This window comes from Leopardus geoffroyi, chromosome C3 (genome assembly GCF_018350155.1).
Source record: "Leopardus geoffroyi isolate Oge1 chromosome C3, O.geoffroyi_Oge1_pat1.0, whole genome shotgun sequence".
Lineage (NCBI taxonomy): Eukaryota > Metazoa > Chordata > Mammalia > Carnivora > Felidae > Leopardus > Leopardus geoffroyi.
In genome coordinates this window covers 64,308,403-64,328,735 of record NC_059338.1, presented here as the reverse complement: position 1 = coordinate 64,328,735, position 20,333 = coordinate 64,308,403, and the positions used below count along the sequence as shown (strand labels likewise).

The window sequence follows — 20,333 nt, the reverse complement described above, 5'->3', positions numbered from 1 at the left end:
CCATTTCTTAACCATGGCATGTGCCTCAGAAAAGGGGGCACCGGAGGAAGCGTCAGGGTGTAGGAGGGGACACCGGGGGAGTGAGGCTGGCAGGGCCGGAAGGAAGCCTAGAGGTTGGGACACTGTGGGGTACCCAGGAGCCCAGAACAAAGTGTATGCTTGAGGCTCCTGGGAATGTCCTACAGCGACAGAGGCTGGATCTGGGCTCTGGGTTGAGGCATGGGGTCCCTAAATGGCACCAGGGAGCAGGGACAAGCCTCGGTGTCTGCCGAGCGGGAATCCTCCCCACCTACCTTTCCCTGCCCTCAGCCAGCATCCCACCTCTCCCGCTAAGACACCGCGGGAAGGGGAAGGGTGTGTGCCCCCAGGTGTCTCGGATGAATGAAGCCACCCAATCTCACATCTCAAAAACTAACCAGAATGCCTGACTCCAGTGCATTGTGACAAACATACATGCACACCGACCCACGTGCACTTGCATGACACCCTCGGATGGCTGGAGACGTCCGGCCAAATGACAGAGTAAAAATTAAGCTGCTACAGGTTAAGGTTTGCTGTTGTATTGTCTATTGCAGCCTTGTAGAAAAATTACAAGACGAGGGGCACCTGGGTGGCTCAGCTGGTTGAGCGTCTGGCTCTCTCTCTCCTCTCTCTGCTCCTCCCTCGCTCACAGGTGCGTGCTCGCGCTCTCTCCCTCTCTCTCAAATAAATAAATAGTTTTAAAAAATTTACAAAACTCAAAGCATCTTTTTTCTTGGCCTATGAACAATTCAGAAGCTTTCTATTTCCTTAGCAACACAAAGCACCCGAGACCCAGGATTTATTAAGAGATCACCTGTTCACCCCATAGAGGAAAGATAAGCAGCTGTTTACAGGAGCCACTGTTCCCCGCCGAAGATGTAGGCCCGCCAAGCTTACGAATAAAATTCTGTGACCAGCAGCCCTTTCCACACTGCGCATCAGGCAGGACGGTTCTTGGGTTCACAGTCCCACTTTTGCTCCCCATCTCCGCTCTAAAGCCTTGACCCTGCCAACACTCTCACTCTTCAGGGGCCCTCAAAGGCCGGCCGGCTGCTCGTGGCAGTCCCCCCAGGGCAGCGTGCCTGACATGTTTGATGGCGCGTCTGAAGAGCCCTGGAGAGTTTCTGTCCTCGCCACGGGTGTGCTCTCATCTGTGTAAAAGACGGATCTGACAACGTCACCCTTCATCCTCCATGTGTTAGGTCCTAATGTTTTGTTATGATGGCTCATGAGGTTTGGTTATAATAACTTATTAAATAAATTAAAACTTAAAGGGGGAGAAAGCTACAGCATTTTCAGTATCTACACTGTACTTACACATTGGATCTAACTTTCCAAATAAAATTTGCTGGTTCTGACACTTAGGTAGATCGTGATCAAATGACAATGGGATAATGGCTTGCTTTGTCCTAATGCTCACGGGGCACTACAGAAACGTGGGAAGTCCCTCTTTACCGGATCAAGCGCAGTGGCTGTGGGCAACGGACAGCACACCCTAGTGGCCAACCCAAGTAATTACCATTACCTTATCAACTGGAAAGGTTAAGTGTAAAAACAAAGCTGTGAAAACCCTCCGTGTGCTTCTACTGCTGTGAGAAGATTCCACAAATTTCTGCCAGCCAATTTCTTTTTTTATTTTAGCTTTTTTTTGTTGCAAAAATGAACACAGATACAGAAAAATCACACACAACAAACGGAGAGCTTAATAAATCATAAGGTATATGTTAGTATTTAATACTCAGATTAATACTCAAAATTGAGGTGTGAAGTTAATATTGAATTTTATATTGACATACTATTATATTTATATTTAATGTATTAATATTTAATTATAATGCATATATTAATGAATCATCATAGCACCCTTGTAACTACTGCCCAGATCAAGAAATAAAATTTTGCCAGCCACTGAGTAGAGCTCCCCCGCCCCACACCACCATGTACCCCATACTGACCATATTCTTCCTCCCAAGTAACCAGTAAGCTGATCACTTGCCTGTGTTTCCTACAGTCCTTTCACCCGGGTAAATACCCTGGGATTCTATAGTTGTTCTTTTAAGGTTTTTCTTCTTCTTACATAGAGAGAGCGCATGAGAAGGGGAGAGGGGCAGAGGGAGAGAGAGAATCTCTCCACACTCAGTGCAGAGCCCAAGACAGGGCTCGGTCCCACGACCCTGGGATCATGACCTGAGCCAAAATCAGAGTTGGATGCTGAACCGACTGATGCTGAACCTAGGAGCCCCCATTTAAAATTTTTGATATTATTTTAAGTTTCCCCTTGATCCCTTTCTCAGCCTTATACTTTATCCATTGAACAACCTGAATCCTTTGGCTTGCGAAATTCTCTGTAGTCTGGATGTTGCCCAATGACGTACTCTTGGTACAGGTCAGCATGTTCTGGATTTCCTACCACTTGGTGGTTGGATGAAGCTGAGGCGTGGTGAGACCCAGGTCAATCCCGTTGGCGAAATCATTAAGTGGTGATGTGATCTTGAATCAGGAGGCATAAAATCATCCGATTCCCTTTTGTTATGTTAGCAGCCATTGCTGCTTAATGCCTAAATCCATTAATTCATTGGGAGTGCAGGGTGGTAACACTCTAATTCCATCACTTCTCTTTCATTTATTAATTGTAACACTTTCATATGGAAATGCTGCCCTTCATCTACCATTTGCTTTCCCAGCGGTACAATTCATGTGGAAAGGTAGGAAAAGTGCTGCATTCTTTCCAGTTATGTACCGGTTTTTCAAGCATCCCCCAAATGTGATGATATTTATTTTATTTATTTATTTATTTTAAAGTAAGCTCTATGCCCATCATGGATCTCATGACCCCAAGATCAAGAGTCACATGCTTTACTGATGGAGCCAGCCAGGCACCCAGGTTTAAAAAAAAAAAAAAAAAAAAAAAAATATATATATATATATATATATATATATATATATATATATATATATAATTAAAGGGGCACCTGGGTGGCTCAGTCGGTTAAGCTTCCGACTTTGGTTCAGGTCACTGTCTTGTGGTTTGTGAGTTCGAGCCCTGCATGGGGCTCCGTGCTGACAGCTCAGAGCCTGGAGCCTGCTTTGGATTCTGTGTCTCCCTCTCTCTCTGCCCCTACCTGGCACTTGTGCTCTGTGTCTCTCTCTCTTTCTCAAAAATAAATAAACATTAAATTTTTTAAAAATAAAAGGTATATAATTATGAACCTATGGATTTAAATTTCAATCCCTTGGAATTACTGAAGCAGAAATGACTCCACCTTTGGCAAGTGGATGCCTCTTACCATTGGCCTCTGAATCCTTTTTACAGTATCTAGTCGTCTAAGACAGCTTTGCTGCCATCTCATATGATTAAGTGATGTCACAGGGTCAATGTATACATTTCCTGCCTCAAACCAGGAATCAATCATTTCTTCAAGAAGCCTGGGTTTCTGTTAGTGGGAAATGGTATTTCAGAATAATAATCAGCACCAAAGATGCTCATTGCTACTGTTGTTGGTTGCTGTTTTCTTTCTGAGCCTTTTCAGTGGAGGTTGTATATAATAATATAATATAATATAATATAATATAATATAATATATAAAATATAAATATAGTATAATATGGTATAGTATAATATAATAATACAGTATAATATAATATAGTATAGTATAATTTGGTATAGTATAATATGGTATAGTGTAATATAATATAATATAACATATAGTATAATATGGTACAGTATAATATAATATAGCATAATATAATATAGTATAATATGATATGATATGATATGATATGATATACACAAATACTCCATCTATTCATACGGATACTTCAAATTCAGGACCACAAGATTTTTGCTTAACCGCTTCTATCTTACAGCTGTGTACCCCTTCTTCCAAAATTGAGTAGAGGGTTCTCAAAAACAAAATGGATAAGAGACTATCCCATACTTAGTCAATTTGCTTTTTCCTTAATACTCCTACAACAGTCTCACAAACACTGCCAATATGACTACTAAAGAGATTTTTTTAAAAAGCCCTTTTCTGCATGCTCCATCACCTTGTTCTTGCCCTATTAGAAACAAAAAAACAAAAAAATGTTGTCAGAGCGTGTGGCCATATTGCAAATTATACTCACTCTCTTTTAACTCTCATTTAGTCTTAATTCCATATGTATATATAGACATATGTGTAGATAGTGTTCATACAGTTCACAAAACGCCTTTTCATTTAGGCTGTTCAGAGAATTCAGTAGGCATTATGATTTTTTTCTATTTTACAGATGAGAAAGTGGGGCCCAGAGTGGCTGAGTATCTTGTAGGAGGTCAGAAGACCTAAGGAACAGGCTAAACGGCACACATTCTGGATCATACTCTCATTTTTGTTGCCTGTGTCGTGGGTCATTTCTATCTTCCATGCACAAGAAGATGTACACATGTGTGCATGTGCACACACCCCCTCTCCTTGTCGCTAACTCTGTGAAATGGTTCTTAAAATTTTATTCCATTTTCTTCAGGGGTAAGCTGAGAATCCGCCATTATAGGAGGTTCATGATGTTATTGCAAATCTTACCACCAGGTGTCGCCCTAGTATACCTGCGCAGGTTTCCTATATTGGTGAATTTCAAGGATTGCTACTTCAGCTACTTTTACTTTTATTTTTTATTTATTTTATTTTTTTAAATTTACATCTAAGTTAGCATATAGTGCAATAATGATTTCAACGTTTTTTTATTTATTTTTGGGACAGAGAGAGACAGAGCATGAACAGGGGAGGGGCAGACAGAGAGGGAGACACAGAATCGGAAACAGGCTCCAGGCTCTGAGCCATCAGCCCAGAGCCTGACGCGGGGCTCGAACTCTCGGACGGCGAGATCGTGACCTGGCTGAAGTCGGACGCTTAACCGACTGCGCCACCCAGGCGCCCCAATGATTTCAGGAATAGAATCCAGCGATTCATCACTTACATATGACACTGAGTGCTCATCCCCAGTGTCCTCCTTAATGGCCCTTGCCCATTTAGCCCATCCCCTCCCCCAACCCCTCCAGCAACCCTCTGTTTGTCCTCTATATTTAAGAGTCTCTTATGTTTTGGCCCCCTCCCTGTTTCTATACTATTTTTGCTTCCCTCCCCTTATGTTCATCTGTTTTGTGTCTTAAATTCCACATGTGCGTGAAGTCATATGATATATGTCTTTCTCTGATGATAATTCAGCTAACTTTAAGTAAATCCATCATGCAACTTGAAACAGCCAAAGAGAGTAATGACGATTAAAGAGGATGGAGGGGCGTCCAACTTCAGCTCAGGTCATGATCTCACGGTTCATGAGTTGGAGCCCCGCGTCGGGCTCTGTGCTGACAGCAAGGAGCCTGGAGCCTGCTTTGGATTCTGTATCTCTGTCTCTCTCTGCCCCTCCCCTGCTCACTCTCTGTCTGTCTCTCTCTCAAAAATAAGATAAACATTAAAAAAATTAAAAAAAAAAAAAAAAAAGAAGTCCAATGGAATGGGAAACGTGGGAAGAGGGGATTCTTTTTCCACTTTGCAATTGGCTTTACAAGGCAGAATACTTAACCTTCGTTGCTATATATAATTCTTAAAAAAAATTTTTTTTAATGTTTATTTATTTTTGAAAGACAGAGACACAGACAGAGTGTGAGTGGGGAAGGAATCCAGAAACTGTAGGACCTTTTTAGAAAAAGAATTGGGGCACCTGGGTGGCTCAGTTGGTTGAGCGTCTGACTTCGGCTCAGGTCATGATCTCACCGCTGGTGAGTTCAAGCCCCACGTCAGGCTCTGTGCTGACAGCTCAGAGCCTGGAACCTGCTTCTGATTCCGTGTCTCCCTCTCTCTCTGCCCCTAACCCACTCGCATTCTGTCTCCGTCTCTCTCAAAAATAAATAAACATCTAAAAAAATTAAAGAAAAATAAAGAAAAAGAATGGTTATGAACTGAATGTTTGTGACTCCCCCCAGAATTCATATGTGGAAGCCCTAATCCCTAGTGATGGCGCCTCTGGGAGGTAAGTTTTAGATCAGGTGACGAGAGTGAGGCCCTTAGGATGAAGCTAATGTCCTTATAAAAAAAGGGAGAGACACAAGGTATCCTCTCTGTCTCTTTCTCATTCTCCCTCTCTCCCACCAGGAACTGGATCAGTTAGCACCTCGATCTTGAGCTTCTCCACCTGTAAGAAACAAATTTCTATTGTGTAAACCACCCAATCTGTGTGGTATTTTGTTATATCAGCCTGAGCCCTTGAGACAAGAGTCCATGTTTTCCCCATTGTGATTTGCAAATAATGTAGATATAAAATTTCTAAGGCCCTTTACGTGCTTGCTCTTGTCGCACTAAATCCTTGAGTTTAATTCAGAGCAAAGAGTGCTGGGATGGAGGGTGGGGGAAGGGTGGCATGGGTGTTAACGAAACGTACAGCAGCGTCTGCTCTCAAGACGCTTACAGTCTTCTTGTAAGCATACCCCATGAGAGGTAGGCATACCCTTGCGAAATCAAAGCATACAAGGCAATTTGGGATCCAAGACCAAAATGACTTCAGATCATAAAGGCTATGCTGTGGGTTGTGTTCCACAGAAAGCCGACTCTGAGACAGTGTTTGATGTGTGGAGTATTTATTAAGGATTGCCCTTGGGATCAGCATCTATGGAAGGGAGGGCTCAGAAGCAGGACTGGGCAGAAGAAGAAGTCAAGCTGAGATCCAGACCCAGTGACAGCTTTGGCCAACCCCATGGGGATCCAGGACTAGAAAGGCCACCACCTTCAGAGATGTCTCGATCTCTGTCTCAATACTCCACCATATGTCAGCAGTCAATGTGGGTGACCCCAGAAGAGGAGTAAATATTTGAAAGTGAATGTAAAAATGTTAAAACTAAATCCGAATGACATGCTTGAGTATCACAGACATTTCTAGGCTGCCAAGACATGAGTGATCACACTGACCAGTGTCCGCTCTGTGGGTGCCATCAACATAAATGACAAGGAAGTAGGCTATTTGGCTTTCCAAAGGTCAAGACGACACCAAAGCCAGTTAGCAGATTTGGGCCAGATTCCGGAACCAAAGCCCAACTTGTGTGCATCTCTGACCTTTTGACGTAGAAATCCCATTTGGAGGCGTCTACTCTAACCGTAGTGACAGATGTCGTCTCTGTCCAGCATCCATCCTTGTGGGCAACAACACTCCTTCCTTCTCCTTTTCAACCATGTGGTTCTGGTGAAAGCTGACAGTCAGAGTGCCCACCCCCTGGGCACAGTGGTTGGTTCAAAGTGGATGTGACCATACATACCCCTGCCAGGGAATCCGAGACCTTTCCAGGGATTTTTATGGACTGGGGTAAAGATCAAGTATTTTCTTTCCTCTGGGGTTCATGATTTGGGATGACTTATATCCAGAGCTACCCCACAGCACATCTCTGACTCATGTAGGATAATTCTAGAGCATAGGAGAGAATGAGAGCAAGCCCAGAGAGAAACAGGCAGGATAGAGTGCCTTGTTAGAGCCCTTGGGACCATCTGTCATCCCTGGGGCAGCTCGACTTCTGTCCATTATGTAAGCAAATGCGTTCTACTTTTTTGCTTCAGCTACTTTGAGTTGGGCTCCTGTGACTTGCCACAAAGATACTCGTTAAGATACTAAGGGAATTATCAGGGACGCACACAAAGGATGTTCATGATAGCGGTATATATAATCTTGCAAAAGAAAAAGAAGACCTGATAAGAGAAATGGTTAAAGTATGGTTTATCCATTGATAGAATGTTATGTAATCTTTAAAAAAAATTTTTTTTTTTTTTAGGGGAGCCTGGGTGGCTCAGTTGGTTAAGCGTCTGACTCTTGGTTTCAGCTCAAGTCGTGATCTCACGGTTTCATGAGTACAAGTCCCGCATTAGGTTCTATGCTGACAGTGCAGAACCTGCTTGAGATTCTCTCTCCTTCTCTCTCTGCCCCTCCCACACTCGTGCTGTCTCTGTCTCTCTCAAAATAAATAAATAAACTTAAAAATATTTTTAATTGTTTTTTTAAATATTCAATGACATGGAAATGCTTATGATGTGAAGTTAAAGGAAGGTATAAAACCAAAACAATAAATACTTCATGATTCTAACTTATGTGTATGGATACACACATGTATGAAAGTGGAATATTCCTGGTGACTGGCATTATATTTTTACACTTTTGTGTCTTCTCATAATTTTTTATTTTTTTTTTCCAGGTTTATTGAGAAATAATTGACCTACGTCACTCTATAAATTCAAGGCAAGGGGCAAGATGGTTTGATTTACATGTATTGTGGACTGATCACAACAGGTTTCGTTAACATCCATCATCTCAAGGAGATCTCATGGGTCTGCTGCTTCTGGCTCCTCCCCCTGGGAGGTCTTGTCTTTCTCTTCATCCCTACATCCCGCTCGCACAGCTCCCACCCCCACGACCGCAGCCTCTGGTAGTCTCTGGGGGGGAACTGTGATGTCCTCCTTCAAGTTCAACTCATTGTCCCAGCTACTCGAGTGCTGTGGGGCTCTGCCACAGAGAGCCTCCTAGTCCAAGATGAAATCTCCCGAGGGAAGGCGGTGCTGTTCCCCACAAGGATGGATGCTGGACAGAGACGACATCTGTCACTACGGTTAGAGTAGACGCCTCCAAATGGGATTTCTACGTCAAAAGGTCAGAGATGCACACAAGTTGGGCTTTGGTTCCGGAATCTGGCCCAAATCTGCTAACTGGCTTTGTGTTGTCTTGACCTTTGGAAAGCCAAATAGCCTACTTCCTTGTCATTTATGTTGATGGCACCCACAGAGCGGACACTGGTCAGTGTGATCACTCATCTGTCTTGGCAGCCTAGAAATGTCCGTGATACTCAACCTTGTCATTCGGATTTAGTATTAACGTCTCCACGTTTCCTTTCAAATATAGACCACATTCTTTTTTTTCCATTTCAACTTTCTATTTAAATTCCAGTTAGTTAACATACAGGGCAATACTGGTCTCAGGAGTAGAATTCAGTGTTTCATCACTTACATGCAACACCCAGTGCTCATCCCAACAAGTGCCCTCCTCTGTGCCCATCCCCCACCCACCTAGCCCATCCCCCACCCACCTCCCTCCAGCAACCCTCAGTTTGTTTTTTACCTTTAAGTGTCTCTTGTGGTTTGTTTCCCTCTCTCTTTTTTCTCCCCCCCATATGTTCATCTGTTTTGTTTTTTAAATTCCACATATGAGTAAAGTCATAAAGTATTTGTCTTTCTCTGACTGACTTATTCCACTCAGCATAATACATTCTAGTTCCATCTACATAGTTGCAAATGGCAAGATTTCATTCTTTTTGATGGCTAAGTAATATTCCACTAACTAACTAACTATATATATATATATATATATATATATATATATATATATATATGCCACATCTTCTTTATCCATTCATCAGTTGGTGGACATTTGGGCTCTTTCCATAGTTTGGCTATTAGTGAAATACTATAAACATTGGGGTGCATGTACCACTTCAAATCTATATTTTTATATTCTTTGGGTAAATACCTAGTAGTGAAATCGCTGGATTGTAGGATAGTTCTATTTTTAGCTTTTTGAGGAACCTCCATACTATTTTCCAGAGCAGCTGCACCAGTTTGCATTCCCACCAGCAATGCAAGAGGGTTCCCATTTCTCCACATCCTCACCAACACCTGTTGTTTCTTGGGTTGTTCATTTTAGCCATTCTGACAGGTGTGAGGAGATATCTCATCTTGGTTTTGATTTGTATTTCCCGGATGATGAGTGATGTTGAGCATCTTTTCATGTGTCTGTTGGCCATCTGGATGTCTTCTTTGGAGAAATGCCTATTCATGTCTTCTGCCCATTTCTTAACTAGATCATTTGTTTTTTGGGTGTTCAGTTTGATAAGTTCTTTACAGATTTTGGATACTAAGCCTTTATCCGATATGTCATTTGCAAGTATCTCCTCCCATTCTTCAGGCAGCCCTTTAGATTTGTTGATTGTTTCCCTCACTGTGCAGACGCTTTTATCTTGATGAGGTCCCAATACTTTATTTTTGTTTTTGTTTCCCTTGGACATCAAATATTGGTCACATTCTTGATGTCACTTGCACTGAGGATCTCCTTATACCCTTTGTGTTGGGATTCTATCAGTAGGTGGAGGATACACTTGACACAGAGGCTGCTCCCCAGCTAAGGTCAGGAGCCTGGGAGGGACAAGAGCCCAAAGGGCCTCAGCTGACTGTGGGTGTTGGCCTCAACCCATCTCTGTTCAAGAGATCAAGAGCCAATGACTTGAGAGGTGGAGGAAGGCTCTTGCTGAGTGGGGAGAATATCAAGTTTTACCCGATCTTTTATTTATGTATGTATGTATGTATGTATGTAAGCAATCTCTACACCCAACGTGGGGCTCAAACTCATAACCCTGAGATCAAGAGCCGCATCCTCTACTGACTGAGCCAGCCAAGCGCCCCAAGTTTTACCCATTCTTCTAAGATGATGGCTTAACATGTTTGCACCAGTTGAATTTGTGTGCCCTGAGGCAAGTCCCCAGTGTCCCTCCCCAACTATGACACTGAACAGGGCCCAGTGCACACAGAACTGCTGGCACCAGACCCTCCACCCTGTCCTTTAACATGTCTCCCACTGAGAAGCCAGGGAGAAAGAGGGAGTCACAGTATTAAATCTTCTCATCCAGGAGCATGATCTCTGCCTCCATGTCCTCAGGTAATTTTTATGGGCCTCTGGTTTTTCACCTGTAAATGAAACATTTGAGAGTCGTTCCCAATTATCGGTTTTGCTTCATTCTACATATTCCATGATCTGAACTGCAGATGAACGTATTCCATTGCTCTTGCTCCCATGCGGTTCTGTCACCCTCCCTGTAGGACCCATTTCAGAATCTCACTGGGCACATTCTGTGGTGTCTCGTCTTCACGTTTATTTCAGAAATTATGACACCACCAACACAATTTTGCAGTGATAAAATCCTGGGCCCTACAGACAGCTAAGATGAGCTTAAAGAGATTGCCAACTGTCAGCAGCAATTGGGCGCGTGCTTGTTGTTATGTATGACATGGTGGCCTTAAATTGGCAGCGCGTTGTTCAAGGGAGTTTCTTTTCTTTTTTTTTTTTTTTTTTTTTTTTTTTTGTATTTTTACTTGTGGTCAAATACACGTAATGCAAAATTTGCCACCTTACCCATTCTAAGTGTAGAGTTGAGTGGTGCTGAGTATATTTACATTGTCGTATAATCAATCTCCTGAGCGTTTTCATCTTGCAAAACTGAAACTCTATACCCGCTAAATAATGACTCCCATTTTCCTCTCTCCCCGACTAGGTCTATGGCTCCTTCTCTTGAATCTGGGCAGCTTCTGGCCTGTTTTTCTTTTTTCTTTTTTTTTTAAATGTTTATTCTTGAGAGAGAGAGAGAGAGTATGTGAAGCAGGCTCCAGCTTCTGAGCGGTCAGCACAGAGCCCAACGCGGGGCTCACACTCACAAGCCATGAGATCGTGACCTGAGCTGAAGTCAGATACTTAACTGACTAAGCCACCCAGGCGCCCCATTTGTGCCTGTTTTGACCAATAAAATAGGATGGAAGTGATGCGGTGCCAATTTGGGGTCCATGCCTTTGGAGACTGGCAACTTTCACTTCCTGCCCACTCAATCACTCTGGGGCCCCGGACCACCATACAAAAAGACATCCCACTACTCCAAGACCACCATGCTGAAGAGGCCCATGTAGGCTCCTTCGTAGACATTCGCAGCCTGGTAGACATCCCTGCCGTCTTGCCAGGCAGGTGAATAGAGCTGACTTGGAGCCTCTGGACCAGCCCATCCACCTGCCGAATGTGATGGTGTTCAGAAGAACAAGCTTGCAAGAGAGGGGTTCACTGTGCACCCAGCCCAGCCAGCGCCCACTGCAGTGGGAATGGAGAACAGGGGCCATGGGATGAACTTGGTAAGGGGGGATCAGTTAGGAGCATGCCTATCATGTTTGAATAAAAGCATAAACATTTATCTCACAGCACTACCCTCGATTCAGAAAATAAATAAAGAAGACAAAGTAATACTTAAAGAAATATTTCAAGTACATGTCACGTACATTCTCTCAATGTCTATCAATCACTACGTCGCTCTAGAGTTTGTTTCCTGAGTCCGAAGCCTCTCAAGCTTAAAGTGTGCCTATGGGATGTTGGAAGATGCAGATTTAATAAGTTGGTTGAAAGCCTGAGCTGCGTCAGGTCCACCGTCCACACTTCAAAGAAGAGTCTAGGCTCTAGATGGTGCTGGCTGGCATCCAGCACTCACAGGTTCACCAGATCTTTTTGTTTTTTGTTTTTTTTTAAACAGCTTTATTGAGATTTAAGTTGCAGACTAGGCAATTCCCCCTCCCCCCCCCCCCCCCCCCCCCCCGCCCCTGCAGGGTACAGCTCACTGGCATCCACCTGGTCACAGAGTTGTGCAACCAGCGGCATAATCAACCTTGGAGCCTCTCATCACGCCAGCGAACTTCCCACATAAATTACTTTTCCCCGCCGCCCTCCAGACCACCAATCTACTTTGTCTGAATAGACTTGCCTCTTCTGGACATTTCAGACAAATAGAACCATGCAGCAGGCAGTCTTTGGTGTCCGGCTTCTTCCACTTAGCACGTTGCAAGGTTCATCTGTGCTATGACACAGTACGTCGTTACTTTTTATCGCCCAATAATATTTCATTGTGTGGCTACGTTCACATTTGGTTTATCCGTTCATCGGTTGATAGATACTTGGGGTTGTTTACAACCTTTGGCTACTATGAGTCATCCTGCTGTCAACATTGATCATGTACAAGTGTTTGTGTGGAGGGTTTCTGTGGGTACATATAGATCTTTAAGAGGAATCACTGGGTCACGTGGTAACTTTGACGACGTGCTGAGCTTGTTGTCCCAAGGGGTTGCACCATTTTTACATTTTCACTGGTAGTGAGGTTTCCATTTCTCCACATCCTCATCAACACTTGTTATCTTTTTGATTACTTAAACACATGAGTTAAATTAATATAATTAAAAACTAATTAAAAATAGATAATACCTTTATTATTTTTTAAAAGTAATCTCTGTGCCCAATGTGGGGCTCAAACTCAAGACCCCCAAATCAAGAGTTGTGTGCTCCACTGACTGAGCCAGCCAGGTGCCCCTGGTATCTTTTTAAAAAAAAATTATATTTCTTTTTTTTTTTTTTTTTCAAGGTTTATTTATTTTTGGGACAGAGAGAGACAGAGCATGAACGGGGGAGGGGCAGAGAGAGAGGGAGACACAGAATCGGAAACAGGCTCCAGGCTCTGAGCCAGCAGCCCAGAGCCCGACGCGGGGCTCGAACTCACAGACCGCGAGATCGTGACTTGGCTGAAGTCGGACGCTTAACCGACTGCGCCACCCAGGCGCCCCAAAAATTATATTTCTTGAATGGATGCAAAGTGATATCTTGTGTTGGTTTTAATTTACATTTCCCCAAGGGCTAATGAGCCATTTTGGGGCATCTTTTCATGCGCTTGTTGGCCATTTCTGTGTCTTCTTTGAAGAAGTGTCTGTTCGTACCTTTTGCTTATTTTTAAATTCTGTTATTTGTCTTTTTATTATTGAGTTGTAAGTGTTCTTTGTTCTGGATGCAATTCCTTATCAGAGATATGAGTCGCCAATATTTTCCCCCAGTCTGTGGGTTGGATTTTCACTTTCTTGGTGATATCCTAGGAAGCAGAAAAGGTTTTAATTTTGATGAAATCCAGTTTATTTTTTCTTTAGTCACTTATGCTATTTGTGTCATGTGTAAGGGGGCTTTACTTAAGCCAAGTGCATGAATATTTACTCCTATGTTTTCTCCTAAGAGTTTTGTAGTTTTAGCTTTGACATTTAGGTCTATGATCCATTCGGGGTTCATTTTTGTGTGTGGTATAAGGAAGGGAACATGGAGTTGTCCCCATTCAGTTTATTGAAAAGATTATTCTTTCCCCATTGAACTGTCAGTAAGGGTTTGTTTTTAGACTCTCAAAACTATTCCATTGATCTCTACATCTGCCCTTATACCCACACCATGCTGTCTTGATCACTGTAGCCCTGTACTAAGTTTTGAAATTGGGAAGTGTGAGTCCTCCAACTTTGTTCTTCTTTTTCAAGATTGTTTGGCTAGTCTGGATCCCTTGCGATTCCATATGAATTTTAGGATCAACTTGTTGATTTCTGCATAAAAATGTAGCTGGGATTCTGACAAGGATTGCATTGAATCTGTAAATTAATTTGGGGAGTGTTGGTCACCTTAACAATATCAAGTCTTCCAATCCATGAACATGGAATGTCTTTGTATTCACAATATTTAGGCCTCCTTTAATTTCTTTCAACAATAGTTTGTAATTTTTAGAGTACAAGTTTTATGCTTATTTCGTTACATTTATCCCTACTTTATTCCCTTTGATGACACTGTAGATTGAATTTTCTTTTTTTTTAATCTGTCAGCATACAAAAAGGGTTTTTTTTTTTCAGTTTATTTATTTATTTTGAGAGGAGGGGCAGAGAGAGAGGGAGAGAGAGAGAATCCCAAGCTTGGGGCTTGATCTCACAAACCATGATCATGAACTGAGCTGAAATCAAGAGTCAGAGGCTTAACTGAGTTACCCAGCACCCCAATGGAATTGTTTTCTTAATTTCATTTTTGCATTATTTACTGTTGTGTTATAGAAATACAACTGATTTTTGTATATTAATCTTGTACCCTGCAAATCTGGCTAAACATATTAATTCCAATAGTTTTTTAGTGGATTTCTAAGAATTTTCAATATGCAAGATTATGTCACCTTCAAATAGTGCTAGTTGTATTTCTTTCTTCTTTTTTTTCTTTTTTGCCTAATTGCCCTCATCAGATTTTTAGGGCTGTCACGATCCCCTTGATTGGTTAAGTCCTTGCCATTGCAGTGGCCACACATTTGGAATCATGAGCCCAGCTTTGGGCTTCTAGGCTGAGAAGGGTCTTTCTTTTGATAAGCTGACGGTCCCTATCAGTGCCTGTGTCACCTGTCTCCCCGGTTCTGCTGATTATGTTAACACTATTAAAAAGAGGGGCACCTGGGTGGCTCAGTCGGTTAAGCATCTGACTTAGGCTCAGGTCATGATATTGCGGTTGGTGAGTTCAAGCCCCGTGTCGGGCTCTGTGCTGACAGCTCAGAGCCTGGAGCTTGCTTCGGGTTCTGTGTCTCCCTCTCTCTCTGCCCCTCTCCTTCTCACGCTCTGTCTCTCTCTTTCTCAAAACTACATAAACATTAAAAAAAAAAAGAGAGAGAAAGAAAACCACAAGGCCAAAATGGCATCACTTAGGCCAAGTCAGCAAACCAAGACTGAATACCTAACCCAACTGCCTATTCAATCCCCCAAATCCCCATGTAACCTTTAACCAGTCAACATGGAATTTCCTGGTCAGTAGTAGGAAAGTTATTGACAGACCCCTTCCACTACCCTAAGAAGGCAATCTTGGGACACCTGGGTGGCTCAGTCAGTTGAGCATCCGACTTCAGCTCAGGTCATGATCTTGCTGTCTGTGAGTTCAAGCCCCACGTTGGGCTCTGTGCTGACAGCTCAGGACCTGGAGCCTGTTTCAGATTCTGTGTCTCTCTCTCTCTTCCCCTCCCCCACTCATGCTCTGTCTCTCTCTGTCTCTCTCTCTGTCAAAAATAAATATTTAGGGGCGCCTGGGTGGCGCAGTCGGTTAAGTGTCCGACTTCAGCCAGGTCACGATCTCGCGGTCCGTGAGTTCGAGCCCCGCATCAGGCTCTGGGCTGATGGCTCAGAGCCTGGAGCCTGTTTCCGATTCTGTGTCTCCCTCTCTCTCTGCCCCTCCCCCGTTCATGCTCTGTCTCTCTCTGTCCCAAAAATAAATAAACGTTGAAAAAAAAATATTTAAAAAAATTAAAAAAAAAGAAGAAGGCAATCTTGCCTAAACAATGCAAACCTTGCTAACAAGTTCCCTTCTTCTTTTTTAAATGCCCCCTTTCTGCTTTTAAAAACCCTGCTTTTGTTAGAGTTCTCCTCTCGCCAGATGGGATGCTACCCCATTCACGAATTATTTAACAAAGCCAATTAGATCTTCAAATTTACTTTGTTACACTTAAAAAAAAATGTTTATTTACTTTTGAGAGGGGGTGAGGAGCAGAGAGAGGGAGTCAGGGGATCCAAAGTGGGCCCTGCACTGACAGCAGAGAGCCCGACGTGGGGCTTGAACCCACGAACCGTGAGATCACAGCCTGAGCCGACATCAGGCGCTTAACCGGCTGAGCCACCCGGGTGCCCCCCAATTTTGTTTTTTGACAATACTTCGCATTAATGCTTACTGGAGGAGCCACCTGAAATGAGCTACCTTCACAGTCAAAGCCGAAGGGCTTACACCTCAGAAACCCCAGAAACAGCTCCCTCTAACCTGCAGGGCTGTGCTCTTTAAGGCACACTTCCTTACCTCTTGGCTTAGGATCTTCCCCAGGTGGAGGGGGAGGGCCCCTGGGTTCCATTAACGTCTAGGAGCAAGACCGTATGTGGTTGTACAAATTAAGTCACACATTCAGTGCTGCCCCGTTCGGCTTTCTGCAGTGGTGGACATATTCTACTTAGGCACAGTCTATCATCGTTGCCTCTCACTGCACTTGGAATGTGACCAGTCCAACTGAGGAGCTGAATTTCTAAATTGAATTGCTATAAATTAATTTAAAGAGCCCCATGTGGTTTTTAGCTACAGCACGAGACAGAGCAGCTCTCTATAGAAAATATAGAAACGTGGGCACAAAGGCCTTCCCTGTCACGGACGTTTCTGCTTCTGGGATAGCGTTCCAATAATAATAACAATAATAATAATAAAGTATCATTTTGAAAAGTTTGATAAATATAAATAAATCAACGTAAGGCTTTTTGTTTATGAGGAAAAGAGAGGGTCGATACCTTTAAAGTTTTAAACCACCAGGCAAAGGTCTGATTGAAAAGAAAACAATTGGAGGGTTTAAAAGAGAAATCTGAGGGTTTTTTTTCCCCCTAAAAGGAGGATCTTATGAACCACAAATTTTAACACCAAAATAAAAGCGTTTTGGGGATTGTGAAAATTACATATGAAGAGGAATTATAGCAGTAAATGACATGAGTCTGGATTAATATTATAGTTTCTGTCTTGTTAACTGAGACTTACTTCACTTATCAGGAAAGCCCTGCAAAACCACGTGGAAAACTCTGTCCCAGGAAGTAGGATATATGTTGGTTCGGCCGCGCCAGTGGGTCTCAGCCCTGGTGGCCCACTGGAGCCATCTGGGCACCGTTTAATGCGACACTGGTGCCTCTACCCCATCTCCGGAAATGCTGGTTTGATTTTACCACTCGGGAGCCAGACCAAACTTCCTGGGTGATTGTACTCAGAAATCACTAACCTAGGTACTCACCAGCAGGGGATGCTAAGGTTCAGCTGGAGCTGAGAACCAGACCTGTAAGGCAGAGCTAAGGCTCTGGTCACCCTGATCTGTTAGTGCTGTTAATTCAAGCAAGACACAGACTTGTTGTTCAAATACAAATTCAAGAAAGTCCTGAGGTTTTTGCTTGTTTGTTTTTGTTTTTGTTTTTGTTTTTTACCACCTTGCATGTGGGAAGGGAGGGGCAATGATCCCTTTCCGGCTTAACACATGAAAATCACAGGCGTTTAGAAAATGGAGATGTCCATTTCAATGGAATTACTACCAAGGAACAAACTATTAAGTGAGATGATCAGTACTATAGACATCTTAAGGGTTCTTTTAAAAAAAATTTTTTTTTTCAACGTTTATTTATTTTTGGGACAGAGAGAGACAGAGCATGAATGGGGGAGGTGCAGAGAGAGAGGGAGACACAGAATCGGAAACAGGCTCCAGGCTCCGAGCCATCAGCCCAGAGCCCGACGCGGGGCTCGAACTCACGGACCGCGAGATCGTGACCTGGCTGAAGTCGGACGCTTAACCGACTGCGCTACCCAGGCGCCCCAAGGGTTCTTTTTTTAAAAGATTTTTTTTTTAAAGTTTATTTTGAGAGAGACAGCATCAGTGGGGGATAGGCAGAGAGAGAAGGAGAGAGAATCCCAAGCAGGCTCTGTGCTGTCAGCGGGGACCCAGACACGGGGCTTAAACCCATGAACCGGGCGTGAGATCATGACCTGAGCTGAAATCAAGAGTTCGATGCTTAACCAACCGAGCCTCCCAAGCACCCCTTAAAGGTTATTTTCAATTAGCAATAATAGCACCTCGGATAAACCTCATTGGCTACGAGACTGCCACTGTGCCAAGCTTAAAGGTTATTTTCAGAATGCTCTCTGAAATCCCAAGATCTTACCAGATCTTTGACCGGAAGTAATGTTCGCAAGGATGGTTTATGCTGTAGAAGAGAGTATCCACTTGCCTTCAGTGTGAGGGGGCATACACGCGTTTCTCTACTCATTCTGATGAGCTGTCTCTCGCCTGCCATTAGAAAAGCCTGCAGTTTTCAAGGCTAAGTGCTTGCACTCCGTCAGTGAACACCGAGCGGGGGGCGGAATGCAAACCAAGAAGATGAAAACAAAATATGATTGAAAAAAAGGGGAGAGGCGAATTAACAAAGGAGGGTGAGGATTGCAGTGTCTGCCTTCGGAACATGCACCTGTTAGCTTCCGGAGGTCAGGTTTTGCTGTGGGGTTCGCAGCATCTCCGGGGAAGCACCATGTTTGTGACTCTTTACGATCCCAGCCTTGTAAACCAGAAAGGTTCACAGAGCCTGTGACAAACCAGAATATACAAGTCTTTAAAGATTTGTACTGGTGAGATGTCACAGCTTCTCTGTAGAAGCTGCTCCCCTGGTTACTCCCCTTTACAACAGGACACGCCTTCCATGGTTTGAACTTGACCCTTCCCCGCTGTGGCCAAAGCATATTCATTCTGTAGAGACACAGCAAGCGACCCCTCAGCATCCTTTTTTCAAAAAAAATTTGTAAAGTGATCCCTACACCCAACGTGGGGCTCGAACTCACAACCTCGAGATCAAGAGTCACATGCTCCACCGACCGAGCCAGCCAGGCGCCCCCACCCCCCACATCCTTTTGATAATAGACAAGCTTCTTCTCTCTGCTAATAAATTCCATTTCTATTCTCCAAGTGCTGTTCTGTGTCAGGCGTTGTAGGAAGTATTTTATCCGGTATCACTTAACCCTTCGATAGACCTTTGGAGTGGTAGCATTATTCCCATTTTACTGATCAGGAGACTGAGGTTTAGAGAGATCAATTGTTCTCCCCGAGGTCAAACTCCTGGTAAGAGTGGGAGGCCGAAATCAGCCCATTTCCTCGGGGCTTCTGGCACCAGGCTATGGCCTCACCGCCTGGGCCTCGGTGGTCTGATGGCGGGGAGGTCGGAGAGGGGCCCCCACTGCAGTCATTTCTCTGCAGTACTCGGGGTGTAAGCACTGGAAACCATACCTCCCATGCGACCGCTAGGGAATCATCCTCTTCGCGTGGGCTTAGGCCTTCCTGTCCACGAAGCCACCCGCAGTGGTGAGCACACAGTGTGGCTACCGTGAACCTTCCCGGTCACCGGGATATGGAAGTGACCCAAACAGACAAAACTCCCGGCCCGCAAAGGTGTCTGAGAGGGGAGAGGAACGACGAACACAAGTAAGTAAAGTGCATAAAGTGTACGTTAGGGTGCAATGAATCCTAAGGAGAAAAGCTTGGCTTGTGGTCAGTGGGGTGGTGGGGTCAGTGTGGCTGGAGCCATGGGGGGGTGGGGGCAGTGTGTCTGGATCCGGTGAGTAGGGGAGCAGTGTGGCTGTTGGCAGTTGGGGGGGTGGTGAGTGGGGGCAGCAGGGATGAGGGCGGGAAGACAAGGGGTGCAGCCAGGAAGGGCGCTGGTCCCCCCTAAGGTCTCCAGCTTCCCTCTGCATGAAACGGAGATGCGCTGGGTGATGGAATTTAACCAGATGGTTCGGGAAGCTTTGTTGAGGGTAGAATAGAGGAGACAAGCACAGAAGCAGCGGGGCCTGCCAAGAGGCTGTCGTGGTAACCCAAGTGAGGGGTGACACTGGCTTGAACAAGGGTGGAGGCAGTGGAGGGGGGGTGAACAGTGGTTAGATCTTGGATGTTCTGACAGTGTGGCCTGAGACATTTGCTAACAAACGGGTGTGTTGGGGGAGAAAAGAGAACAATCAAGGATCATATCAACGTCTCTGGCCTGAGCAACGAGAACACTGTTGTCTCGAGCCAGCTGGGGAAGACGGCCGGAAGGGCCGTGAGCTCCGTGTGGGGCCTCGTTAACGTGCCGGTTACGCAGCCA

At 44.2% G+C, this 20,333-nt stretch overlaps 1 non-coding gene across 1 annotated transcript; it reads right to left on the bottom strand.

Moving 5' to 3' along the window:
• Nucleotides 1-18,188: 18,188 nt before the first annotated feature.
• Nucleotides 18,189-18,324, bottom strand: LOC123587149. Its single transcript, XR_006707188.1, has one exon. It is a non-coding gene; the product is annotated as a U4 spliceosomal RNA (small nuclear RNA).
• Nucleotides 18,325-20,333: the final 2,009 nt, after the last annotated feature.